Source organism: Pseudorca crassidens, chromosome 10 (genome assembly GCF_039906515.1).
Source record: "Pseudorca crassidens isolate mPseCra1 chromosome 10, mPseCra1.hap1, whole genome shotgun sequence".
In the NCBI taxonomy this organism is placed as follows: domain Eukaryota; kingdom Metazoa; phylum Chordata; class Mammalia; order Artiodactyla; family Delphinidae; genus Pseudorca; species Pseudorca crassidens.
In genome coordinates this window covers 88,349,759-88,373,257 of record NC_090305.1, presented here as the reverse complement: position 1 = coordinate 88,373,257, position 23,499 = coordinate 88,349,759, and the positions used below count along the sequence as shown (strand labels likewise).

The following is a 23,499-nucleotide window of genomic DNA, read 5'->3' as shown; positions in this document are numbered from 1 at the left end:
GTGAGCACTTTTTTCTAGCATAGTTCTCCTCATCAGGTTATTCATCGTAATTTTTAGGGGGAAGTTAGAAGGGACGTGATGCTCTTTTTCTGTAGATTTGATGGCGTCTGTCATGTTCTTCAGAACTCACGGGCTCCCCTGTAGTAATGAATGAACAATTGTGACTGGCCTTTATCAGAGACAAGAATTGGTTGAGGCCAGGTGTTTTGGGTAAAAACTCTGACATCATTCAATGGTAGCTTTGTCATAAAACGAGGTCAGCTTTATAGGGAACCATTTGGTTTCAGTTTTGTAGTGAATGGCATTTAATGATAAGAACCATTGGCATAAACTCATCTTGTTTGTCTTAGTGGAGTTGTATTTGAAACAGATTCTATTTAATGGAGGGAAGTGTAGTGAAGTAGAAAGAACACTGTATTAGAAATTGGGAGACCTGATAGCTAGCTGACATGGGGCAAGTTGGTCTGTTTTGATTTCGTATGTTTAAAATAAAGCAGGTAGGTTAGAGTGTCGTGTTTGTCAGTGCTAACAAGGCCCTAGAAGTTGGCTGTTTACATCCCCTCACTTTACAGATGGAGAATCAGCAGCCCAGAGAGTCTGATGGAGATGTCCATGTCCCTGGGCTAGGTCAGAGCTGTATCCCAGGTTATTTTATCCTCAGTGATTCTCTCTAGCTTATCTCAATTACAGAGGTTGTGACATCCAAGCCCCGCAATTTTGTAAACCTTCTTTGCTGGTATGTGTCTCTTTAAGATGTTGTTTTGCATTTCGCTGTTTGGGCCAGCTTTTTAAAGATTTTACAGTTAGAGGTCATTTTGACAAATCCTTCCCATTTCATAGATGAAAAGAGCCCTGCTGAAGCAGCCAGCCCGAATATCAGACTCAAAGAGCCCGTGGGCTTTAAAATTCACTTCCACTTAGGCTAGTTTGGTCTCTGACTGCTTGTCCTTTGCATTTCATTCTGCTGGAGCTGGAGATGGAGGAAAAACAGAGTCTTCTATCTTCCTTACAGTATTCTTTCATGGCAAGAAATCAAGTAGAAACCTGTAACACATAAGGCAAGGGTGTACACCATGAAAATTAATAGTTAATGGACTCATGGAATTTTAGATCTGTTAGGGTGCTTTGATCATCTTATGGGGTGGTCCTGGGCAAGTCCTGTGCTTCTTTCTCCTGTGAAGTTCTTCTGAGGTTTTCTATTGCTAACCAGCTATGATAGACTTCTGTGAGTGGTCTGTAGACCAGTGAGCAGATAGCAGACATTATAAAAAGTTATATCTTTGGGGATCCGGGTAGAGTTGAGAACAAAGCCTGAGTGTGTCTCGTGTAAACATGAGAATTCAAAGAAGTGGTTGGAATTCTGCTGAAGGTATTGAAATAGCAACAAACTCAGGTTTGAGGTTACCTGTCATCTCTGTCTTCAGTACTGAGAGAGTCTGACTCAGTGTCACTGTCATAAATTGATGTATGAAATTGAACAAAACCACATGAATGGATTTATTGAAGACTAGGCTCATTTTATTCATTAATTTCATTTGGGTAAGGCCTGCTGTGTGAAAGATCAATCTGAAGAACTGTAATGAAAATGGTATCTCTTGAATTGATAAAATACAGTTAGGCCCAGTCGATTACCAGTTTTTTCTAAATAAGGAAACGCTTTGTATTTATCCGATTGTAATCAATTTGCCTTCACTGTATTTTTAGTAGGAAGTGGAGATCCCTGAAATCTGATGAACTGGAGTATGTGTTCTGATTCTTTATGACTGTTTATCCTCAGAGCACACCTTCGAGGTTCGATTAAAGGACTGATTCTCTTCCTCTGATGCACTAACCTGGCCTGCGATGCACTGTATGTCTGATAGCTAGTTCATCCTTCTGTTGTTGTCAAAAACGTACGCATAGTCCTACGGCTTTTAGAACTTTACAGTTTATCGAGTAAGCAAAAGAAGCATCAGTTAATTGTTACAGCTGATACCTTGGAGTCTTTAGGCACGAAATCAAGTCCAATTCTGAGTGAAATGTTTCATGGTAAGTGACCTCGTGATAGAACAAGGTCCCAGTCCCAGCAGTAGACAGCTAGAACAACACATCTCCTCACTCCGGTGCAAAGAAACAAAGCCATATGATAAAAGGTTTACGCAAGTAGGTCATCATGGCAGAATTTCAGGTTCAGAAAATGAGTAGTTAGGTAATGTACTCAATTTATGTTGGTGATAACCATGCTTGCATAATAAATTAGCTTAGGGGCAGGATACAGAGAAAGAAGGGCTGAGCACTTGAGACGTCTCTTTGTGATGTGATTCTTGAATGCCCTCGCCAGCAGGGAATCAGAGTTGGCTCCTGTTTCCCCCCGCGTGAAGCTTTAGTTGATGTTGGTACCTATCTGATGCACATCACGAGACTCCAGGAGGGAAGACCGGCTAAGTCTGTGCATATTTAATAGGCAGTTAGCCACAGTGTTATTAATAAATGTGACAATAACAGTCTGGGTTTGCATAGAGTTTTCTCTAGAAAAGTTGACTGTAGACGGCAGATACGTTGGCTTGTTTGTCAGCCTGTGCCTCGGCATTGCCTTGTTCCTCCCAGTAAACTGTCGCTTGCTGGTGGATCTGGGATAAGAGTATAAGACGCATGCAGCATTGTTTTGTCACCGGTTGTTTTTCCTTATTTGCCTACAGTTCCTCTTTGGGCCTCTCTCATAAACAAATGCCTAGCTTTTGACCTACTAGAAAGAGGTAAAAACACAGAAAATAATCCTTCTCATTTAGGGCTTGATAGTGGGCTACTTGGTGGCTGGAAGTTCCTGGATTTCTTCATAAAACTGAAGACTGTGGATTTTGGTCATTGGTTTTGGGGTGGGGTGTGGCAGTGGTGCAGCTTCCGGGAGGAGGTGGGGCAGGTAGCAGGCGTCTGGGAACAGGAAGGCTTGCAGGTGGGCTCCCCTTCTCAGCCGCCTTGTGCGGGAAGCTGTCAGCGGGCCAAGCCACTTGGTTGTGCTGAAACTTCCAGTCCCTGAAATTTTGACTTTGAAAAGTAATTTTAACAATTTAATAAACCACATAATATGTTTTATAAGCTGGAGCGAATGATCTTAAGTTTTTTGGTCTCTTTCGTAACACAATGAACCTAATATTGGTAAAAATACAGATCTTCACTCACGCCATAAAGACAGCCTAGATTTAATAAGCAGTTATGAGTGCTGGCAGCTGCCTATCAGATTGTATAACTTGGACTCCAGCACGGGAAGACAGTGTCAACTTACATTTTATCTGGGAAGTATTTTTGAGGCGTTTATTTTGCTTCTCTCTCTCCAGTCCCTAACCTAATACAAGTAATGTAATTGGCTGACTATTTTCCACATAGCTAATTGGCTAGGGGCCAAGGGGGAAACCATTGTCTGGCTTGATGATGATCAGAAATTAACATGACATTTACGTGGAGGTAATGGAATATGTTAGTAATGCCCTAATTCAGGATGGTGAGAGGAAGAGTGTCCATCCTTCCCCACCGGTAAGCCGTGGGAGGAGTTCTGATGATGGTGAAAGAACCTCCAAGCCCCCTTCCCTCCCACAGCCCCCACCCAGTACCTCACAGCAGTGGCTAGCCAGTCTCTATGTCACATTTACTGTTAAATTCTTCCCATAGAACTGTAAGACAAACTAATGAATTATTCCATTTGTCAATTCAAAAAGAAAATCCGCCAACTACTATTGTAAGATTAAATTCCAATTAGAAGATTGCATTTAATTCGGAAGCTGTAACATTGTTTTAATGAATTCTCTTGGAGGTGACAGTTTATGTGAGATATATTTATATGGTGTAGGTAGATATCAATTCATTGGATAATGTTAAACATGTTACTTCATATATATTAGCTGTGAAATTTATGTCTTCTCTAGTTATGTCCCCGAGGAGGTAGAGTCAGATGAAAAAACATATCTTCAGAGAAAGAACTCTTTCTGTCCTTTCAGATACTTGCTCTAAAACAGCCTTTTCTCACTTTTATTAAAAAAAAAAAAATCTGTTAAATTTCTGCATTAACTGAATTTATGATTCTTGGTGTATGCTATTTATAAAATTGAATATAGGTTTTATGATATAGGAAATTAGTCTAGGAATGAGAATATGATCCAATTTTGTAATAAAGGTAATCTGCATTTATATTGCAGATATTTTCCATTTCTCTCTAAGCCCCTTATGGGATTATACACACATTTTTCTGGACATACAAATTCACTGTGAACTTTTAATGTAGTGGGCAGGCTTTTGTTCCCCTGACCTCTGCACAAAGCATCGAATCCTTTGCCTAAATCAAAAGTGGCAAACATTCTTGACAGACTTTCGATTTTATAATTCCCCCACCCCTGCCCATCCCTGTGCCCCTGGCAGACATCACTAATTGATCACATTCTCTCCTCTGCTCAGTGTGGGTGTGGCCTCAGAATTTCTCCACTTAAATTCTTGGAGGCAAGCTTACCAATTCACCACTTACATTCTGACTGTGGTCAGAATCACGTCAGGCAAGTGGCTTTTGACTAGTCTTTGTAGTTTGTCTTTGTATATCCTATACTTACCCCAGTATCTGGCACACAGCGGTTAAATGTGTGTTATATTAATGAGAAGATCTTACGCACAGTTCTGGCAATTATGTGGTTGTGTAACCATATAATTGGATTTTTGACATCACGTGTATACCGTATTTGTATGGTTTGGTAGGCAGTTTATTTCCTACCTTTTAGCTGGTTTGGGGGTTATGTGTATGAAACATTATAGTCTTGTAGGGTTTTTTTTTTTTTTCCCAATTTATGTAACTTTGGAAAAGACAAGAAAGAGACTCTCCTCACCCTCTTGTTACCTGTGCATTAACTCAGGCTCAGACACAGCAAGGAAGTGGTGGGGTGAAAGGTAAACTGAGACTTTCCCTCTCCGAGTGCAGTTTCTTTCTTAAAGGGAGGGGCACACACATGTACCAGGTGCTGACCGGTGCAGGGCAAGTTTCTTGCAATTTCCTTTCGCATATTAATCTTGGTTTTTATCAATACACTGAAGCAAGCGGTACCAGGGAGGAAGGCATTCGGCTATTATATTTCAAATGATACCTTCCGTGATGTAGAATTCTAGGAACTTCAGCTGCATGGCATGTTGTTTTTGAAAATAATTGGTTTTCTCTTCACTTGGTTCAAATAATGCTTGGAGGCTAAGAGAAGGAAATTTCCATTCAGTTTATATGTAGGCTGCTGCCCTACGCTGTTGAGAACTGCCGTCCTTTTAATTCCTCCTTAAAAGAAAAATGAGCAGTTAACATATTGAAGTACCATTTAGTTAATGTACATTGTAATTTCATTTCAACGTATTGTTTGATTGTTTGTGTTGGTCATGGTAACCAGACTCCTGGAAAGTGGTTGTGAACGTGGGAATTGGTAACCTGTTGGGCCATGTTTGTAGGATATGGTTGGCTTTGGTCAAGGATGCCAAAATCTGTGAGCCTCATTATGGTCTGTTCTGGGGGTGGCTCTTGGATTTTCTGTACACAGTGTTTGTTCCATGCGACTCCAACCAAGTGATTGGAAGAGGCTCATGAGATGAAATCTTTTTCATCCCTCCGCGTATTCTGTGAGGTTTTAGTAATATTTGTACCGAGTAATTATAGCAGCCAGTCATCGGGCATTTATTTTTCCTGCAGTGGTTGGATATCATGTTAGGTATCTCATGTCATTCTAACAGTGTCTCTGTGCCCTGGATATTATTATTCTGGTTTTATTGTTGAGAAGACAGAAGCTCAGTGTCTAAGTTACTACTCAGGATCACACAGCAGGTTCTACAAGTGGGTTTTACCCCAAGGTAGGCCAGTTTCAAAGCCTGTGTCTTAGCCAGGAGGGCATGCTACGTCCTCCTTGATTCCATGGTTCTCCAAGGGCCTTTGATTTAGGCAAGGAAGAGTTTGTAGCTTCTAGTTGTCTTTGTGGAAGAAATGGACTCCAACTCATTTAAAATGGCAGCTTAAGCTACACACAGGATTTTTTTTTTTTTTGCGGTACGCGGGCCTCTCACTGCTGTGGCCTCTCCGGTTGTGGAGCACAGGCTCCGGACGCGCAGGCTCAGCGGCCATGGCTCACGGGCCCAGCCGCTCCGCGGCATGTGGGATCTTCCCGGACCGGGGCACGAACCTGCGTCCCCTGCATCGGCAGGCGGACTCTCAACTACTGTGCCACCAGGGAAGCCCTACACACAGGATTTTTATAGGACCAGTGATTTTAAAAAAATGGGAATAACTTCTTCCAACAAATTTTTCAAAAACATTCCTTACTCACCGGCCTTTTCCTCTAAATCTAAAATCTCCCAGTTTCATGCAGTTGGGCTCAGTGTTGTGTATTTCCTTCAGGTCCTCTTCTAAAATAAAGATGCTTTTGGCGATGGTGGCTCACGGAGTTCCTATTATCCGAGGAGAGGAGTTTTCATCTTTGATACAGTATAAACAGGCAACATAGGACTGGCAGGACCGCTGATGCAGAGAACGTGTGCAGGAAGGGAAAACCTGCGCTCCCAGGCTTTTGTGCCCAGGGCCAGAGCCAGGCATCGACAAGGTCAGGTCTGCCACTTTGTCAAGCACATTTAGGCCCCTTGTCCATGGGCCGCAGGGACTTCTGTCCATCCAGGATAGACTTGCAGGCTAGAGTGCCAGGAGGCTAGTTTCAGGTATGCTCTGTGGAATTTTTTTTACAACATGTGCATTCAGTTATTATTAAGGGGATTTTTTTCTCCGTATTTTTTAATGTTGCATATTGGATTGTGTAAAGGTGAAATGACATGTTTCCTTTACATTTTTCAGAAAAGAAAAAATGTAACATAATCTTGATGTTCTAGAGTATGGGCGGTGGGCATATGGGGTTCATGATCACTATTTTCTCTACTTCTTTATATAGTTGACCACTTTTCATAATAAAAAAGGTGTGTGCATTGGGGAGGGGGAAGTGGGGGGCTGATCTAGCTCATTATCTAGCCTGGTGTTGAGAAACCAGTCACTGGGTAGAACCTGACAGACTCCTCTGTCCTCCACACCACCTTGGGCAGCCCTCAGTTGCTGGTGTAATTTAATTGATACGGAGTCTTAGGGCGAGGAGATGCTAACCGAATCGGCCAAGAGTTGAAATAATTTTCTGGACAATACAGATAAAAATGACTTTACCTGACATACAAGCCTTCCCTGACTAACCTATAAAAAATGACAGTGGTTGAATAGCTGTCATAACTGAGCACATGTGACATGCCAGGGGCTATGATACACCGGTTATAGATTTTCTCTCTAGTCCTCCAGTGGGCAGTGTTTGGAAGGGAGTACAGGGGACCTGAACCGAGGGCCCACTGGACTTTCTTCTCTTCTACCTCCAAGTCCTTGGACTGTGTTCTTCAGCGTGTGATCCAGAGGCTACCTGAATCATGTTAAGTATAGATCTTCAGGCCCACATCCAGGTCCAGGCCTAGAGCTTGGGCTCTGAATTAGAGAAGATAAACTCATGTCCTAGTCCCAGGCCTCACTGTTAGGGTTACCTTGGCCAAGTCAAGGCTGCTCTCCAAATGTCAGTCTCCTCCTCTGCAGAATGGGGACAATGGTAGCATCTACCTTGTTGGCTGTGAAAAGTCCTTAATACAGTGCTTGGCGCCCAGTAAGCACTAGGTATGTGTTACGTGAAACTATATTTTAAGCTTTTTGAGACGTTTGCAAATACCCTGACATAACTGGGAATGTTAAAGATGTAGCAGTTGATACTCCAGGTGGCACTCTTTGGTGGATATAATTTAAACCTTACATATCCTAGAAGCATTTTTTTGGTAATTATTAAAAACATTTAAAAAATCAGTATTAGAGTTTTTTACATAGATGCCTGAAAAAGAATTCTGTCACCGAAGTGTATAAGACTTGACATGTATAAATATGCAGTTAGACAGTTTCAAAAAACGTGTATTATTTACTGATCAATGTAGTGTCTCCTTTGGAGCCATTACACTCAGTCATTTCCTGTCAGTCTCTCCAAGCTGTTATAATCAGACTATGGATATGCATATTAAGATACAAGAAAGTTGTTGTGCACGTGTGGTGGCAGCTTTTTAATTGTTCATAATGTTGCTGCTTTAAAAAAGGTATCAGGTTAGTTTCCTCTTACGATGGTTAATAGTCATCAGAATTGCAGGAGGGGTTAGTGGAGCTGAAACTCAGGATGGGGGAACACGAGGGGGGCTGTTGCTGATCAGGGGCGTCTGTGCTTCCGGGCAGTGCCCTGAGACAGGGAAGAGCTTTTTACCTCATCCTGAGTTCATGGAGATTCCTTTTAGTCTTCTTGCTACTGTGTTTCTTTGGAAGAGTTTTATAATTAAAAAATGCTTCTGTACGTGTGTGATGGTAGAAGGGTCATCTGACTTCTCTGTTGATGACAGGGATCAACAAACTTTTCCTGAGCCAGAGAGTAAATATCTTGAGGTTTGCAGTCTACCTGGTCTGTTACAACTACTCGCCTGTGTTGTAGTGTGCCAGCAGCCGTAGGCAATTCGTACGTGAATGAGCGTGGCTGTGTTTCCAATAACATTCGTTTCCAGATGTTTGAATTTCGTGTAATTTCCACAGGTCACTAAAGAGTAGCAGTAGTTTTATTTTTTCCCAACCCTTTAAGAACGTAAAAACTACTTGTAGCTCATGAGTGTAGGGTTCCATTTGGCTCCAGGGCCCGTGGTTTGTAGAGACGATGGAGCGTAAAGCAGTGGTGAGGACTCAGCCCTTTGTTCTAGCTCTGTGACGATGCTTGGGCCTGATCATTTGCTCTCCAGTTTCTGATGAAATAATAGCATCAGCTTTTGTTCACATTTCATCTTGAGATAGTCTTGTCCTGTGTGATTGGATTATTTATTGATTTAGAGTGAAATTTAGTGAGGGTCTCTCTCCCCCGTCCTTTATTTAAGACAAGAAAAATATGAACCTGAAATAAAAGTGAGGTGGAGGGTAAAAGATGAAGTGAAAGGGAAAACAAGTCCCAGAAAAAAAGTGGACTCAGAAATTGACATATAAGATCTATATCCTCTTCAGCACCAGTGTTTTCTCATAGATGTTGGGTATCTCACCAGTGGAATTAAGGTTAAATTTCTCGAGTCACAAATGGACATTTTTGAAAATTTAAGAGTTAGGTATTACTTAAATATATATATATATATATTATATATGAAATATGTAGCAGAATACTATTAGCACGTCAGTGCAGTTTCTCTGATACTACTACTTAAATGCAACATTTAATAAAATTGAGAGGTTTAAGGAAAAATATAAGAATTATTTACAAGTGGTTCTTGGGCACAAAAACACTCTTAGAGTTGGTTGAATGATTAAAACAGGGGTTTTTTTTTCCCCCCTAAATATCTCTTGTTTTATCTTGAAGGAAGAATAGAGACCAGGAGGCATATAATGTGTATCATTTGATTTTCCCTAAAGAAATGGCTGGAGACCAGAATGATAAAAAATGAGACAGAAGTAGACTCACAGACATAGAAAACAAACGTATGGTTACCACAGGGGAAAAGGGTTGAGGGGAGGGATAAATTAGGAGCTTGATAAAAAGAGAACTACCATATGACCCGGCATTCCCACTACTGGGCTTGTACCGTGAGAAAATCATAATTCAAAAAGAGACATGTACCACAGTGTTCATTGCAGCTCTGTTCACAATAGCCAGGACATGGAAGCAACCTAAATGTCCATCAGCAGATGCCTGGATAAAGAAGATGTGGCACATATATACAGTGGAATATTACTCAGCCATAAAAAGGAACAAAATTGAGTTATTTGTAGTGAGGTGGATGGACCTAGAGTCTGTCATACAGAGTGAAGTAAGTCAGAAAGAGAAAAACAAATACCGTATGCTAACGCATATATATGGAATCTAAAAAAATGGTACTGATGAACCTAGTGGCAGGGCAGGAATAAAGACGCAGACGTAGAGAACAGACTTGAGGACACAGGGAGGGGGAAGGGTAAGCTGGGACAAAGTTAGAGAGTGGCATTGACATATATACACTACCAAATGTAAAATAGATAGCTAGTGGGAAGCAGCCGCATAGCACAGGGAGATCAGCTTGGTGCTTTGTGACCACCTAGAGGGGTGGGATTGGGAGGGTGGGAGGGAGGCTCAAGAGGGAGGGGATATGGGGATATATGTATACGTATAGCTGATTCACTTTGTTGTACAGCAGAAACTAGCACACCATTGTAAAGCATTTATATTCCGATAAAGATGTGAAAAAATTAGGTGTTTGATATTAAAATATACACATCACTGTTTATAAAATAGATAACCAACAAGGACCTATATGCAATATCTTGTAATAACCTTTAATGGACAAGAATCTAAAAAAGAAAATATATACATATATACACATATACATATACGTATGTTATACATATATACGTATAATCGAATCACTTTGCTCTACACCTGGAGCTAACAGAATGTTGCACATCAGCTATATTTCAATTTTTTTTTTTTATATTAAAATGAGTGTGAGCGTTCCGGAGAGAAGATGCCCCGTCTTACCTTGTAAACAGGTGAGGGAGTCAGGGCCAGGGGAGCCGTGGGGAAGAGTGGGTTCGTGCAGTGGGGCATTTTCATAGCCTGGAGGCCGAGGTATAAGACAGCATCGAGGCAGAGAAAATGTAGGACCAGAGAAGAGAAATGATCAAGGATGTTTTCCAAGAAAGGTCTAGGAGAATAATCTAGAAGATTATTTGTTTCTCAAGTATCATGATAAAACTTACTAGGATGTGAAGGAATGAGTTTCTGGTTTTTCGGCAAGCCAACCCTTATGATGGGATGCCAAAGTATGGTGGTTGCAGTTGGGGAATAAACATCTAGAAAAGACGATGAACCCTTGAGATGCAAATATGTTTTCACATAAGTGTCCATTGTAATAGAAAATGGGAGGAAGTGAGAGGGAGAGAATACAACGAAGGTAGAATTGTGTTGAAAGCCTTGCACATGGTTAGTTTATCATTTTGTTGTTGTTGTTAAATGAAAAATAAACATATTCCAGGATCCAGAGCCAAGATGTAGAATCTTGAATGTATAATGAACAGTTAAACGTGGTGATTAAGAACACAGGATATCGGTGAGAAAACTCAGGTTTGAATCCTGGCTCTGCCACTTACTATCAGTATAAACTTGGGTAAGTTACATTGCTCTGGGCCTCAGTTTCCTGACCTTTAAAGTGTGAGTAATAGTAGTATCTAACTCATAAATGATTGTGGGATTAGATGAGTTAATACACATCGGGTGTTAAAAAACAAAGTTGGGATGTAGTTATTTTCGGTGAATGATAAAGCTAGCTGTCAGCCTTAAAGTATTCCCTAAATAAAAAAATGTGGTTTGAAATCACGATAGCAAATTTGCCGTTATCTCTCTGGAGTGTCCCAGGATGTGCATTTTTATGTGTAACTATGCATGTTCGTGAGGTACATCATATACATTCAGAGACTCCTAGACATTTAGTGTTCACAGAAATACTAAAGCCTACTGCTGTCCACATGCATCTTGGGCCCAAATCTTTGGGGCCCTGTTGGTTCTACAAGAACACCTAGCCTATTTGAGTAACTCTGGGATGGTGAACTTCTGTTCCTCAGGAAGCCCGTTTTATCACTGATCAGCCCTTAGGGCTAGGAAGTTATTTCTTCCACTGGACTGAAATCTACCACCCACAGGCATCCCACATAATCTTTTGGTTTGGTGCTTTGAAATTCTACGAAACCCATTTCTTCTACGTGACCATCCATCAGGGATCTTCAAATAGCACGTCCTTCTTGAGTCCTCCCCTGGCTAAAACTCCCTTGCTTCTTCAGCTGTTCCTCTCTCATCTGGTTTTAGGTATCCTGTAGCCCTCTCTGTTGTTTTCTCACAGCACCGATAGCCACAGAAGCGTATTTTTTGTATGTGTCTACATTTGTGCGTAGAATTCACTTAAAAGTACGTCTTTTCGACAAAACCATCTTTATCATTTGGAAGGGAAACACTTTGACTTTTCTTAACCCGCTTCTTAAATTCCAAATGTGGGAAGCTGGCAGGTAAAGGAACCTAGTGCTGAAGAATCCCAAATCTTCCCTTGAGAGTCAGTTTAGGCTTCGCTTTGCTCTGAGCCGGGTAGCTGTGTAGAAGCAGTGGTAGTGACGATGGTTCTAGTGACTGCAGGAGCAGCCTATTGTGGGCCTACTATGTGCCAGCTACTCCACTCAGTCCTCTAGTTGCAGTAAATTATTGAATCCTCTGACTGTGAGTCTCTTACGATCTTTATTCCTATTTTCAGGAATAAAGTTGGAAACTCGTAAGAAAGCTCAAGAGAAGGATTTTTTTCGTTAACATCGTCAGGATTGTTTATCTGTATACTCTTAATCTGTATAGTTTTCTATCCTACTTAAGACATTGTGTAGTTTTCGGTCTCTATTGCTTTATCCATTGTTTCAGTGCATGGAAATTATACAGGTAACATAAAAATCACCTTCCTTTCAGTGGGGAGAGTCCACTTTTATTCCATCGAAACTGTCGAAATGAATTATTTTTAAAGATACTGCTGTTCTCAGTGGGCTGGAGCCCACACACACAGACACTGAGGATGGAATACTTCATTTCCTCTCAGCTTTTCCCAAATGACTCTCTCCCCTCTTTCTTCCAACAAGACTCCCAGAGAGAAAGGCAATCACAATGTTATCGGCAGTAGAAAGATTTCAGAATACACTCCTGGGCATGGGTAACTTGGGGGATGGCTGGGTGCCTTCTACAAGACTTAACACGTTTCCTGAACATGGAGCCTCACCATGGCAACAGCCATGTCACATGACACATTGGTGACACATGTAAGGTGCTGCCACAACGCATCCCAGGTTGAATGCCTGTGATTCATTGTTTCCACTGACACAGTGACTGCTGCAACTCGCAGTTGGAAGGTTCTCTGGTTTTCAGTGCCATTAATGCACACTGACTCCATGGCACATGGAGGGCTCGGGGGAGGGAAGCATCAATAAATAAGTGTGCGTTGTAAACATTGCCTTCATTAGTTCTACAGAGAAATACGTGTTCATCATTCAACCCCCCTGCCACTCGCATTCTTCTTTCTCGAAGCATATTTTGTTGGTAACACCTTGGAAGCTTGAAAGTGATTTTATTTTTAATCATAGTTGTACCCATTTCCACTTGGCAAACATCAGAAGAGAGAGTTCACGATGGCCCCCTTTTAGTATTTATTTATATTCTTCACATGTAGCAGATTTATTGATGAAGACATGTTTCTGGGAATATTATGTATTTTTTTTCTCATTGTGAAATTTATTGAATACTTTCCATAAATCAGTTGGTGTTATTAGGGGACCGTGGTTTATGTGGAGGGGCCTGGAGGTTGTATGATATCAGGAGGCTTTTCTGGAGGTCCAAGATGAGTGGTATTTAACATATTTTAATTTCTGAGTGTTTCAGTGAGTGATTAAAAAAAAAAGTAGATGTGGAATCTGGAAGGCATTAAAGAGATGTCAAGGACAGACGGATTTTGATTTGTAGCCTAATGAAATGTTTTGCCAACTTTTAAAGATTTTTTTGAGAGCAGAACTTTAATCATTTGCTTGTGTTTCTGGCATGGTAAGGTTATTCCTGTTTCTGTTACATGAGGAATCCAAAGTGAAAATGGGATAATTTTTAATTAGCAAAATTATAAAACCATTTGCAGCCAAATGTTTCTTGTCTTGTATAAACTGTGAGGTTTCACATTTTACTTTAATCATTTGGGGAAATTTCATTCTGAAGATCTATTTCAGTTAGTACTTTGTGTATGGATACAAATCCTCAATATTAGAAATGACTTTTCTGATGTCACTTGAATAATCTGACAGGATTTCAGTCATGTTTATTGCTTGTGTCTGTTTCGGAGGGGTCATGGTTACCTGAGTTGGATGTTGCACTAATATTCAAATCAGCATTATGCATTGCAAGGCTGAATAAATATGACAAGAGAAAGAGCATTAGGGTGTTAGGAATGTTTCTTTGTTTTTTTGTTGTATGATTTTGTACATTTCCGAATTGCTTTTGTTGAGGTAATTATTTGAATCAAAATGTTATGTTTTTATTTTTTACCATAAATATAGGAATGGAGAGTTATTTTAAAAGTGTATTTTATTAAGGAAATGAGAATAACGAGCCAGCTCATGGCAGCCTACATACAATTCTCAGACTTTTTATTTTCTGATGCTTCAATTGCATTTGATTATGCGAGTTTTACATTTTGTGGGGGCCTATTAGAAACATACTTGGAAACACAAGAATTCTTTGGAAATGGGAAGATAATTAAGTGCCCAGAATTTGAGGTTCTGGCTGGACTGGGACACTTCCGTCTCCTAGAAACTTTACATAATTATTAGTTGCGGGGTGGGGGGGAGCGGGGGGAATGCAGCATCGTATGCTGTTTCTTTTGGGTCCTCTGGAGGGCGCTGTGTCACATCCTTACAGTGCACCCACTGCAGCAGGAAGAAAGGTGGTGGAAACCAGCTGGAGGAAGCCGTACCCACAGCACTAGCTCAAGGCTCTGGTGATACATCAAGGCCCTCATCTTTAGCCATTTGTCTTTGAAAATCATAGGTGTCATTTACCAAGAGCAAGAGGGAGAATGGGATGTGTCAGTAATTTTCCTTCAGACTGAGTAATTCCTTAATGAAACGGATTCTTAAAGCTGTAGGATGCCCAGGGAATGTCATATACTTAATTATTTTTGTTAAACTGTGAATAAGACCAAAGGACAGGAAGCTTAAGTTTAAAACAGACGAACAGAACTGATTAATGAGTGCTAGCTTTGTCTAGAATTTAAGGAGGCAGTTAACTTTTTTGAGGGGAAAGACAGGTACTTTATATAGGAATTCCTTAGAACGCCCATCTAGATTTGGTAAAAGAACTTCCACGTAGAAATAAATACAGCCAACCTAGACGATATTGATAGTTTTCCAAAACAGAACCAGATAAAAATTTTCTTTTTCCTGGGACATGGCAATGTGATCGTCTGGGATTGTACTTTCCAATACCTTAGCGCCCGCCACCTGTGGCTCCTGGACACATGAAGTGTAGCTGAGGCTCTCCTGAATTGACACGGGCTACGTGTACAAAATACACCAAATTTCAAAGACACCGATTGCATGCTGAAGTGATAAGATTCTGCATATATTGGGTTACATAAAGTGTATCATTAAAATTAATTTTATCTGTTTCTTCTTATTTTTTTAATGTGGCTTACTAGAAAATTAGAAATTACATATGTGGCTCACTTTATATTTCTGTTGGATACCACTGTTACAGAACATGTATTACAGAGCTACATGCTATAGAACATATAAGTTCCATATTTCTAAAATCATCAATCTTTGAGAAATTCTTTCCCTTAAAAGGGGGTTCAGACGTCGCTCAAGTTAAAAAAAACTTAATTTATTTCATCCATTTATTGTCTAAAGAAGAGAACTAATTGATTTCACTATTTTATTTAATAAAAAATGAGACAAAATGCTTTTCAAATTAATTCATTTCGTCTGCCCTAAATACAGCACCACAATAAATATTCCCCCATGGGTTATAATCTGATTGTGAGAAAACCTCTTTCCATCATTTTGACTCTGTGTACACCATACTGACACATCTAGCTGGAGAATCAAATCGTTAACAAACCTAGTGATGTTTGCATCAGATGCCAGCGGATAATCTGTTTTTCTTGAAGTCGCCTGTTTTGTCGTGGAGACCTGTAGATCTCAAACTAGGATGTGCATGCCGTTAGGCCTACGTCATAGCAGTCAGGATCTTGCTAAATCATAGAGTAACTTACTCTGCCATACCGCCATGAAGAGGCAGGTTTTCTTGAAGACTTTTGTGGGAAAAGACATCATTCTAATATTTTAAATGGCCAAATTTATGCTGGCATATTATGCAAGACTTTGAATGCTTACAGTGACACTCCTGCATACTTAGGTCCCCTTTGATTGGTGCTTCCAGACCCCCCTCCTTTTTCACGAGTGGCCATTTACCGTCCTCCCGCTTCCCCTCATTGCCGTTAAGGTAAATTTTGGTAGAAATGTTTGAGATCAAACTTAGCTTCTGTGCTAATCCTTACATTAAAAAATCATAGCTGCTTCCTTCCACTGAGAATTTTACAGCGTGGTTTGTCATCTTAGCTAGCTTAATAAAACTGCTGGGGGTTGCTTACGCATGATGGGAAACTGACTCCCCTTTAGGGAGGATGTGTAGGAAAACGTGGTGGCAGCTTCCAGGAGAGAGGAAAGATCTTGAGCTTAGGTGCTGATGTTGGGAATAGAAGGGGGTGGGGACAGACGGTATAGAAGTTGGATCAAAGGCTGGGAGGATAAGGGGAATGTTTGGGGATGGGAGGCATGGGGTGGAAAAGAAAAAATAATGTCTTCATACTTTGAGCTTGCCTGACATTGGATAGCAATGTGCTTATCAAAGATGGGAAATTCGATGAGGAAGACTTCGGTAGGCAGGGGCTGTAAACTTTTGACTTTAATTTGGAGTACTCTGAATTTGGAGGTGAGGGTGAAAAAAATCCATCTAGAAATACCCAGATGACAGCCATAATTTATCTTTCTTCAGAAACTCTGTCACGCTCTTCTCTGGACTATATTTATTTAGGGACCATTGTGCTCCAGTATTCTTGATTCTAGGTATCTTTTGGCCAATTAAATATGATTGAAACTTTTTACTCTTTCATCCTAAATAATGTCCTACTTAAGCAGAAGAGGGGAATATCACTAATTCTCTCAGTGGTGTGAAAAAATAAAAAGGAGCACTTTAGTATATTTCCTTCTAGTCTTTTCTGAATGCCGAATTTAAATGTATAGTTGCAATCATTTTGTGCTTATAACTTTGTATTTTGCTTTGTTTCTCCATGGTAACTGTTTTCATGCTGCCGTATTTATAACAGTTATCTTTATTGACTGTCTAATATATGAGCTAGTCACTGCGCCGGTATTTTTGAGGTGTCTTCTGGGGGCAGGGCCTGTTTTATGTCTTTGGCATGAGTAAAACCCGTTTCCTGCCTGTGTGGGGATTACTGTTTGTGTTCATGGGTGTGCCATCACTGTTTGAGACGTAACAGTTCTTTGGGTGTCTGCTACTCCTTGTAGCAGGGTATTTAGTGTTCTGATGCCCACCAGTCACTGTGACAACCAAAAATGCTACCACACAGTTCTAAATACCACACTCCCCAGCTCCCCAAATAATCACTCATTTAAGCCATAATTTGGTTAACTGTCTTCCTTCCAGACCGCACAGTAAGTGTTGGACATTTAGGTTGGTTAACCACTTTTGTTCTTCTTTCTTTCATTTGATGGTAGACGGTTATACATCAGTTGTATCTGTGAGCCCGTTTCCTGGTAGAACAAAGCCTTGAGTAAGCTTGGTGAATTTCCACGCTACCTTGTTACATGAGAGTTTTGCTACTCACAATTTTGGGACAACCTTTTGACAGTCTTGGTGGAAGGGCATATGACATAATCTTGATTAAAGTCTCAAGTGGGAAAACATTGTTTTTCCCTCCTAGTTGCTGCTTTTCCTCCACGTCTGTACCATCCACCTCCACTGAAGGTAAGGTAAGTATATTTGGGGGCCTAGTATTAGAGAGGGTTTAAAGGCTTATGGTTCAGAATCTCACTTCAAATCGTACTTCTGACACTTATTAGCCATGTGTCTTTGGGTAAGTTACTTAACCCAGTTATATCTCTTTGTCTTCCTCTATTACATGATGGTATATCCTCAGAAAGATCATGTGAGATTAAATGAGCTTTGCATACAGGTTAGTTTGTTAGCTGCAATGGAGACTGGCATTTGTCCACGCTTGTGTAGTGGTTACAAGCACAGGCTCTGGTGCCAGGCGCTCGGTTTCAATCTTAACTACTTACTAGCTGTCTGACCCTTTTGTAAGTGATTTTGCCACTCTGAGCCTTGGTTTTCCCATGTCTGAAATAGGAAAAAAAAAAAAAAACCAACCCTTTTACTGCATCAGCATGAAGACTGAGGCGGAGTCGGGCTGGTGGTTGCTTTAGTGCAGGACCTGCATGTGATGGGAATCTGTAAATGGCAGCTGTGCCTATGGTGATAGCCTAGGGAGTGTGAGGAAGTGGGATTTTATAGATGAATCCTCTCCCTTCTCTTCTCACCTTTTTTTTGGGGGAGGGGTGTGGGGAACTATGTCTGGCTATACATTTTTCTCACCTAGTTATTACCTTAAGTGTTAATTAAAATGAATAAAATACCTTCTTAGAGGTATAACCGTGAACTTGCGTGCCCTTCTTGTTTCTTCTCTGGACTTGGGTTTCCTGATGGAGTTCTGGGCTGGTTTCAAAGTCCTGAGTGCTGGTTAAAGTAGGAAGAAGTTTCTGCCCCAAGTTTGGCATCTGTCTTTACTTCACTGGATCCAAATATCACGTATTAGATAAGTGGAACCAACACTCAGAATATTAGTTGGGGAATGTAATTTAAGATGAGGCATAGATTAAAAAAAAAAGGGAAGGCATTTTCAAACTTGTACTGAATTCTCTTGGACTTCCTTGATATTTTTCATTTTTTTGGGGGGGGGTCATATTTTGTGTATTTTGTATTGGGTATATATCGAGTATGAACAGTTCTGCGTATTGTATCTCAGAAGTCCAGATCTTTATTCCTTATCAAGCATAGCGTACCACACTTCACTGGGGGAATTCCGGTAATCTCGAGTGATCCTGTGGCCTTAAAAAAAAAAACACCCTGACAGAAAAGAAAAGCATGTCCTCCACAAAATAAGTATTCCATACCTACAGCTCCTCCCCCAAGAAAAATATGACCCTCAAGGCAATGAAGCACAGAATACATAATGAAAAACAATAAAATGTAAGTTCTAGCTTGTACTTTTAGTGACTCACTGACTTCATAATAAAATGTGAATGTAATTACCTTTGTGCATCTTCGACCATTAGGCAAACTGTAGGAAGAGGTAAAGGACAACTCTACGAATAGGGCTGTAGAACAAATTCAGATAAATCTTTAAACTCGGGAGTCACCTGTGTCTTTATTGGCTTGGCCAGATGGAACCATTATGAGTCACCAGAACATGGTCCTTTCATTTTGTTCACCTGATGGCTTTGTAGGGCCCCATCCGTATGCTGTGTTCTTACGATTCTAATGATATTGATGATTCATAAAGAAACACAGGAACGAAACATGTTGAGCCTTTGACCGGATGGCCTTAAGGGTGGACTGTTTCATTTTTACCTTTTTTTCCTTTTCCCTGTCACTTGAGTATCTGCTGTATGTCACTTGTGTATCTGCTACAGACATAAACTTAGCCTATTGTTCCTCTGGGTTCAAAAGAATGGAAACATTGCTTTGGTTTTGGCTAAAAGCAAGGCCCTGCAGGATACTGAGTTCTCTGTGGAAAAGGCTAGAATATATGTAATCAAAACTTCCATACTGGTGGCCTGGGCAATTGTTGGTGGCAAAAAAATACAGCGTTTTTGTGTTCTTTTGGGTACAGGAGAAGAATCTTTACAAGGGGACCTAATATTGTCATTGATAAACCGTAGTCATTTCTCCCTGTCCTTTTATTTCATAACACGTGTTGTCAGGGTTTGTCATTATATACATATTTGTGTCTGTTTATTCAACGTAAGCATTCCCATTTGGGCTGTAAACTCCATGGGAGCCGAGACCATGTGAGGTTTTTTTTAGCCACACACCACCTGCACGTGGTGGCATTCAGTCAGTGGTTGTTGAATCAGTGTTTTGTGTGAACAGATAAATGCAAGAATAATAATGTCTGACATATATTTAATGTTTGAAGGTAACAGATTCGTTGTGAAATGCTGTACAGGAATTCTCCCTCCTTGAACCTTGCCACAGGTCTTTGGGTGGTGACTCTAATTGCTTGCATTGTCGGGGCAGGACACTGAGGCTTAGGGAGGTTCGGGGAGAACTCTTGGTCACATGGCTGTAAGTACCTTTCAACCCCAGTTCTGTCTGCCTCGGAATCACATGCCATCCAGGACTAGCTGATGTGCCGAGAGGTTGCAGTTCTTGAGATCTCCTGGTGAAATTGTTCCTAAGGTATTTGCTCAGCAGTATTTCTTTTGGCAACATTAAGAGGTGTTTTCTAAGGAAAATCCATCAGGATTTGATTCTAGTCATTAAGAAAGAGGAATTAATTATAAATAAGAATAGCAGTGGTAACACCCATTCTCTTTGCTGTGTGTTAGGTATTCTGTATTAGCTCATTTTACCTTTATAACCTTCCGTATAAGGTAGACACGTTTATTCCCATTTTGCAGATGAGAAAACCGAGGCTCAGGATGCCTAACGAAAGGTTAAATAAGTTACCCAAGGTCACACAGCTAGAACCTGGGAGAAAGGAAATTACTCAGTGACTTCAGAACTTCTTTCTAAAGGACAGTAGGAGCTAGGGACTTGAAATAACCATTTTTACATTTTGAGAATATTTTATTTTTATTAGTCTGTACTATTTTGAAACAACAGGACAGAGAGAGAGGAGGATTGGCCACCACTGTGCGTTTATGGAGTTCCCAGATGAGCCGCTACGAGGCCAGTACTATCCTGCAGATGGGATGGTGCTTACAGGGGTTGCCTGGAGCTCTGTCCACAGGTACAAGACCTACAGGACTTGGAGGGATGCGGATGAACGACTCCGTGGCATCTGTGTGTAAAATTCACCGGGGGGAACTGATACTTGAGAAAGTTCCAGGGGAAAACCTGGCTTTCAGCTGAGGGTGGTCTGCAGCTTTTCTGGTTCTGAGCTCTCTGGCTTTGAATTCTGGCTTTGCTGCTTTTTCCCTCTCATTACATTCTCAGCGAGAGAATAGATATTCTCATATGATGATCAAAGCTCACTTTAGATTTCATCGTTACTGATTGGTAATTAACCTGACTTTCAGTGTGTGCTAAGTCACCCAGGAAGTGTTATTGTCTTCATCATAGTCCCATTTGAATCCCAGGAATGACTCAAGAAATTTGCTTCTTTCCTCAATGAAGATGGAAGCAATTTTGCATTTGTTATTTTTGCGGGAGGACCAGCTTGACAAGAAGGTAACTTAGGCGGAGCTGGTTTTCTGGGAAAGAGCTGAAACTATAGAATGGTCCTAAATGTGTGTTTTAAATAATGCTGACATATTTTGTTGATGCTGGCTATTTTATTTGATTGCTATCCATTCCGAAGTCTCCCCCTCCTTTTTCCTTCTTTGAAATCTGTTGGTTGCTATGGAAACAGTGTTGTTTTGGGTTTGGGTGGAGCTGTATCCACAAATGCAGTATAAAGTCTTTTATAAAATGGGTTAATATTTGTTCTGGCTGGGCACGTATGGAACTTGATGTAATGATGATCGCAATCACACATGCAGAATAAATTTGCACTTTTATTGTTATTTTCTTAGTCTGTCTAAATGTGTGCAATTTCGCTTGGAATGCACTGTCATTTCCTCTCTGATTTGGATATTGCCGTTTAAAAGCCAACACCCTGCACTAGTGGAATTGCTCGGAGTTGGAAGTACTCCGCAGGCCTCAAACATCCGTGTGACCAAATTTTCATTCAGGAGAGTGACTCCTGGGATATCTTTTGAGTCCCGCTCCAGGACCCAGCTTGCCAACTTGGGCCTGCTTCTCCTTCTGCCTAAGCAAGCCAGTCCTCTAGATCTCGTTTGTCTTCAATCATGCAGAATCGTCCAGTCCCTCCGCTTTCGCATTGATGCTTGTGTCAGCCACGCAGCACTGTTACTAAACACCTCGCCTGATTCAGGATGTATTAATGAAAGTAGGGTGAAAGGTGAAATGACCCGGGACTGGTCCAGTCTCAGGTGGAGGACGAGAAAAGGGTAGGGATTTTGGAAAGGTTCCAGGGACGATCAGTGAGGATGATGAAAGTCTGAGCAAAGAGGATCTTTGGGGAAAGGTTCGAGGAGTTGGAACTATTTAACATACAGAGGAGAAGACCAGGGGCATGTGTGTAAATGTGGGGCGTTTTATTAAGTCTTTGTACGCAGGAACCTGTTTATAAGAGAGGGGGTGTTCACTCTTTGGTTCTCTGAAGACCTACCATTAGGAAGACATTAACTATGGAAGAACAGGTGAAATTACTCTGTGACGTGGTAAGATGGCGAGAGTCTTGTACAGATGGCCAGACTCTGGAAAGGGATGCCCCCAAAAAGAAATGGCAGGGTCCCTCACCTTGATGTCAGTTAGGCAGACTTGAGGTATGCAGTTTGGTGGCTGGCTTGCAGATCCTGTTGGAAGCCAAACAGTGACTTAGATGACCCCACAGAAGTTCCTTAAAGGTCCCTGAGTTTTTGTCTTATTGTAAATGAATTTTAAAAATTCACTTTTCCAAACATTTTGACAGACCTTTTTAACTCTCCAAAAATGAATATAGGGATATAAAAGACTGCTTTTAATGAGGGTTAAAAACCCTACAGAGTGAGGGCTGTTGGAATGATCAGCGATCCTCATCTTAAACGTAGCAATGTTGTGTGCCTTTATGATGCCTCCAATAGTGATGGATCTGCTTTTCAAAGTCCAGTCAATCCAGAAGAGTCTTGATAGCTCGTGAATAGACTTGCAGGATTGTAGATTACGAGGAACCTTTGGGATTGAATAGATCATTGGTTCTCCTGTATCCCAGCATCATCACCACCTGGAAACTTCTTAGAAATGAGAATTCTCGGGTCCTATCCCAGACGTACTGAATCAGGAACTCTGAGGGAGACATCCAGCAACCTTTGTTTTAACCAGCCTTCTGGGGTGAGCACCAGAGGTCTCCACCATCCCTTGTTTACTTAGAACATTCGCATGGCTATATAAAGCTTGGGGCTAATTGGAAGTGTGTGTCATTGTTGACATGGTGACCAATTTACCTGGCATAGGAAAAAGCAAGTTTCTTAGCCACAGGCTGCCCCCAACTGTCTTGTAAAAGATTTTTTTTTTCCCTTTAATAGAAGGGCTGCCATGCCATGGCTCAGGACATACCTTTAGCAAGAGGGAGGAGGAATAAGTCCCTGTGATAATGGGCCGCCATCTCTCAGGATAATTATTAAAATCATTTTTATCAGTCATTTCCTTTTTGTGGGGTGGTCCATCCATCCGTCCATTTCTCTATCTTCCCATGCTCCCACCCGTGTATCCTTCTATCCATCCGTGCAGCAATTCTTTTTTTTTATGGTTCGAATATTTATTAAAGCATAAGAGCACATATTGTTTTGTCTTTGGATATAGATAGGTTTGAGTAGTTAAGACAACAGAAATGTATAAGGCATTTTAGAGAAAAATGCTATGTTGTACGTATGTCATTATCTGTGTGTTTTTAAGCCAATATTTAGTTGGTTGTAACAATTCTCTCATGATGTCCCACTCTGTTCCGGGTGCTGTGTAGGGAATGGAACAGAGAGAGAGAGAGTTAGCATCC

At 40.9% G+C, this 23,499-nt stretch overlaps 1 protein-coding gene across 12 annotated transcripts in view; it reads left to right on the top strand.

Moving 5' to 3' along the window:
* Positions 1-23,499, top strand: part of FOXP1 (forkhead box P1) — a 596,348-nt gene that overhangs the window by 94,080 nt on the left and 478,769 nt on the right. The window lies entirely within an intron of this gene.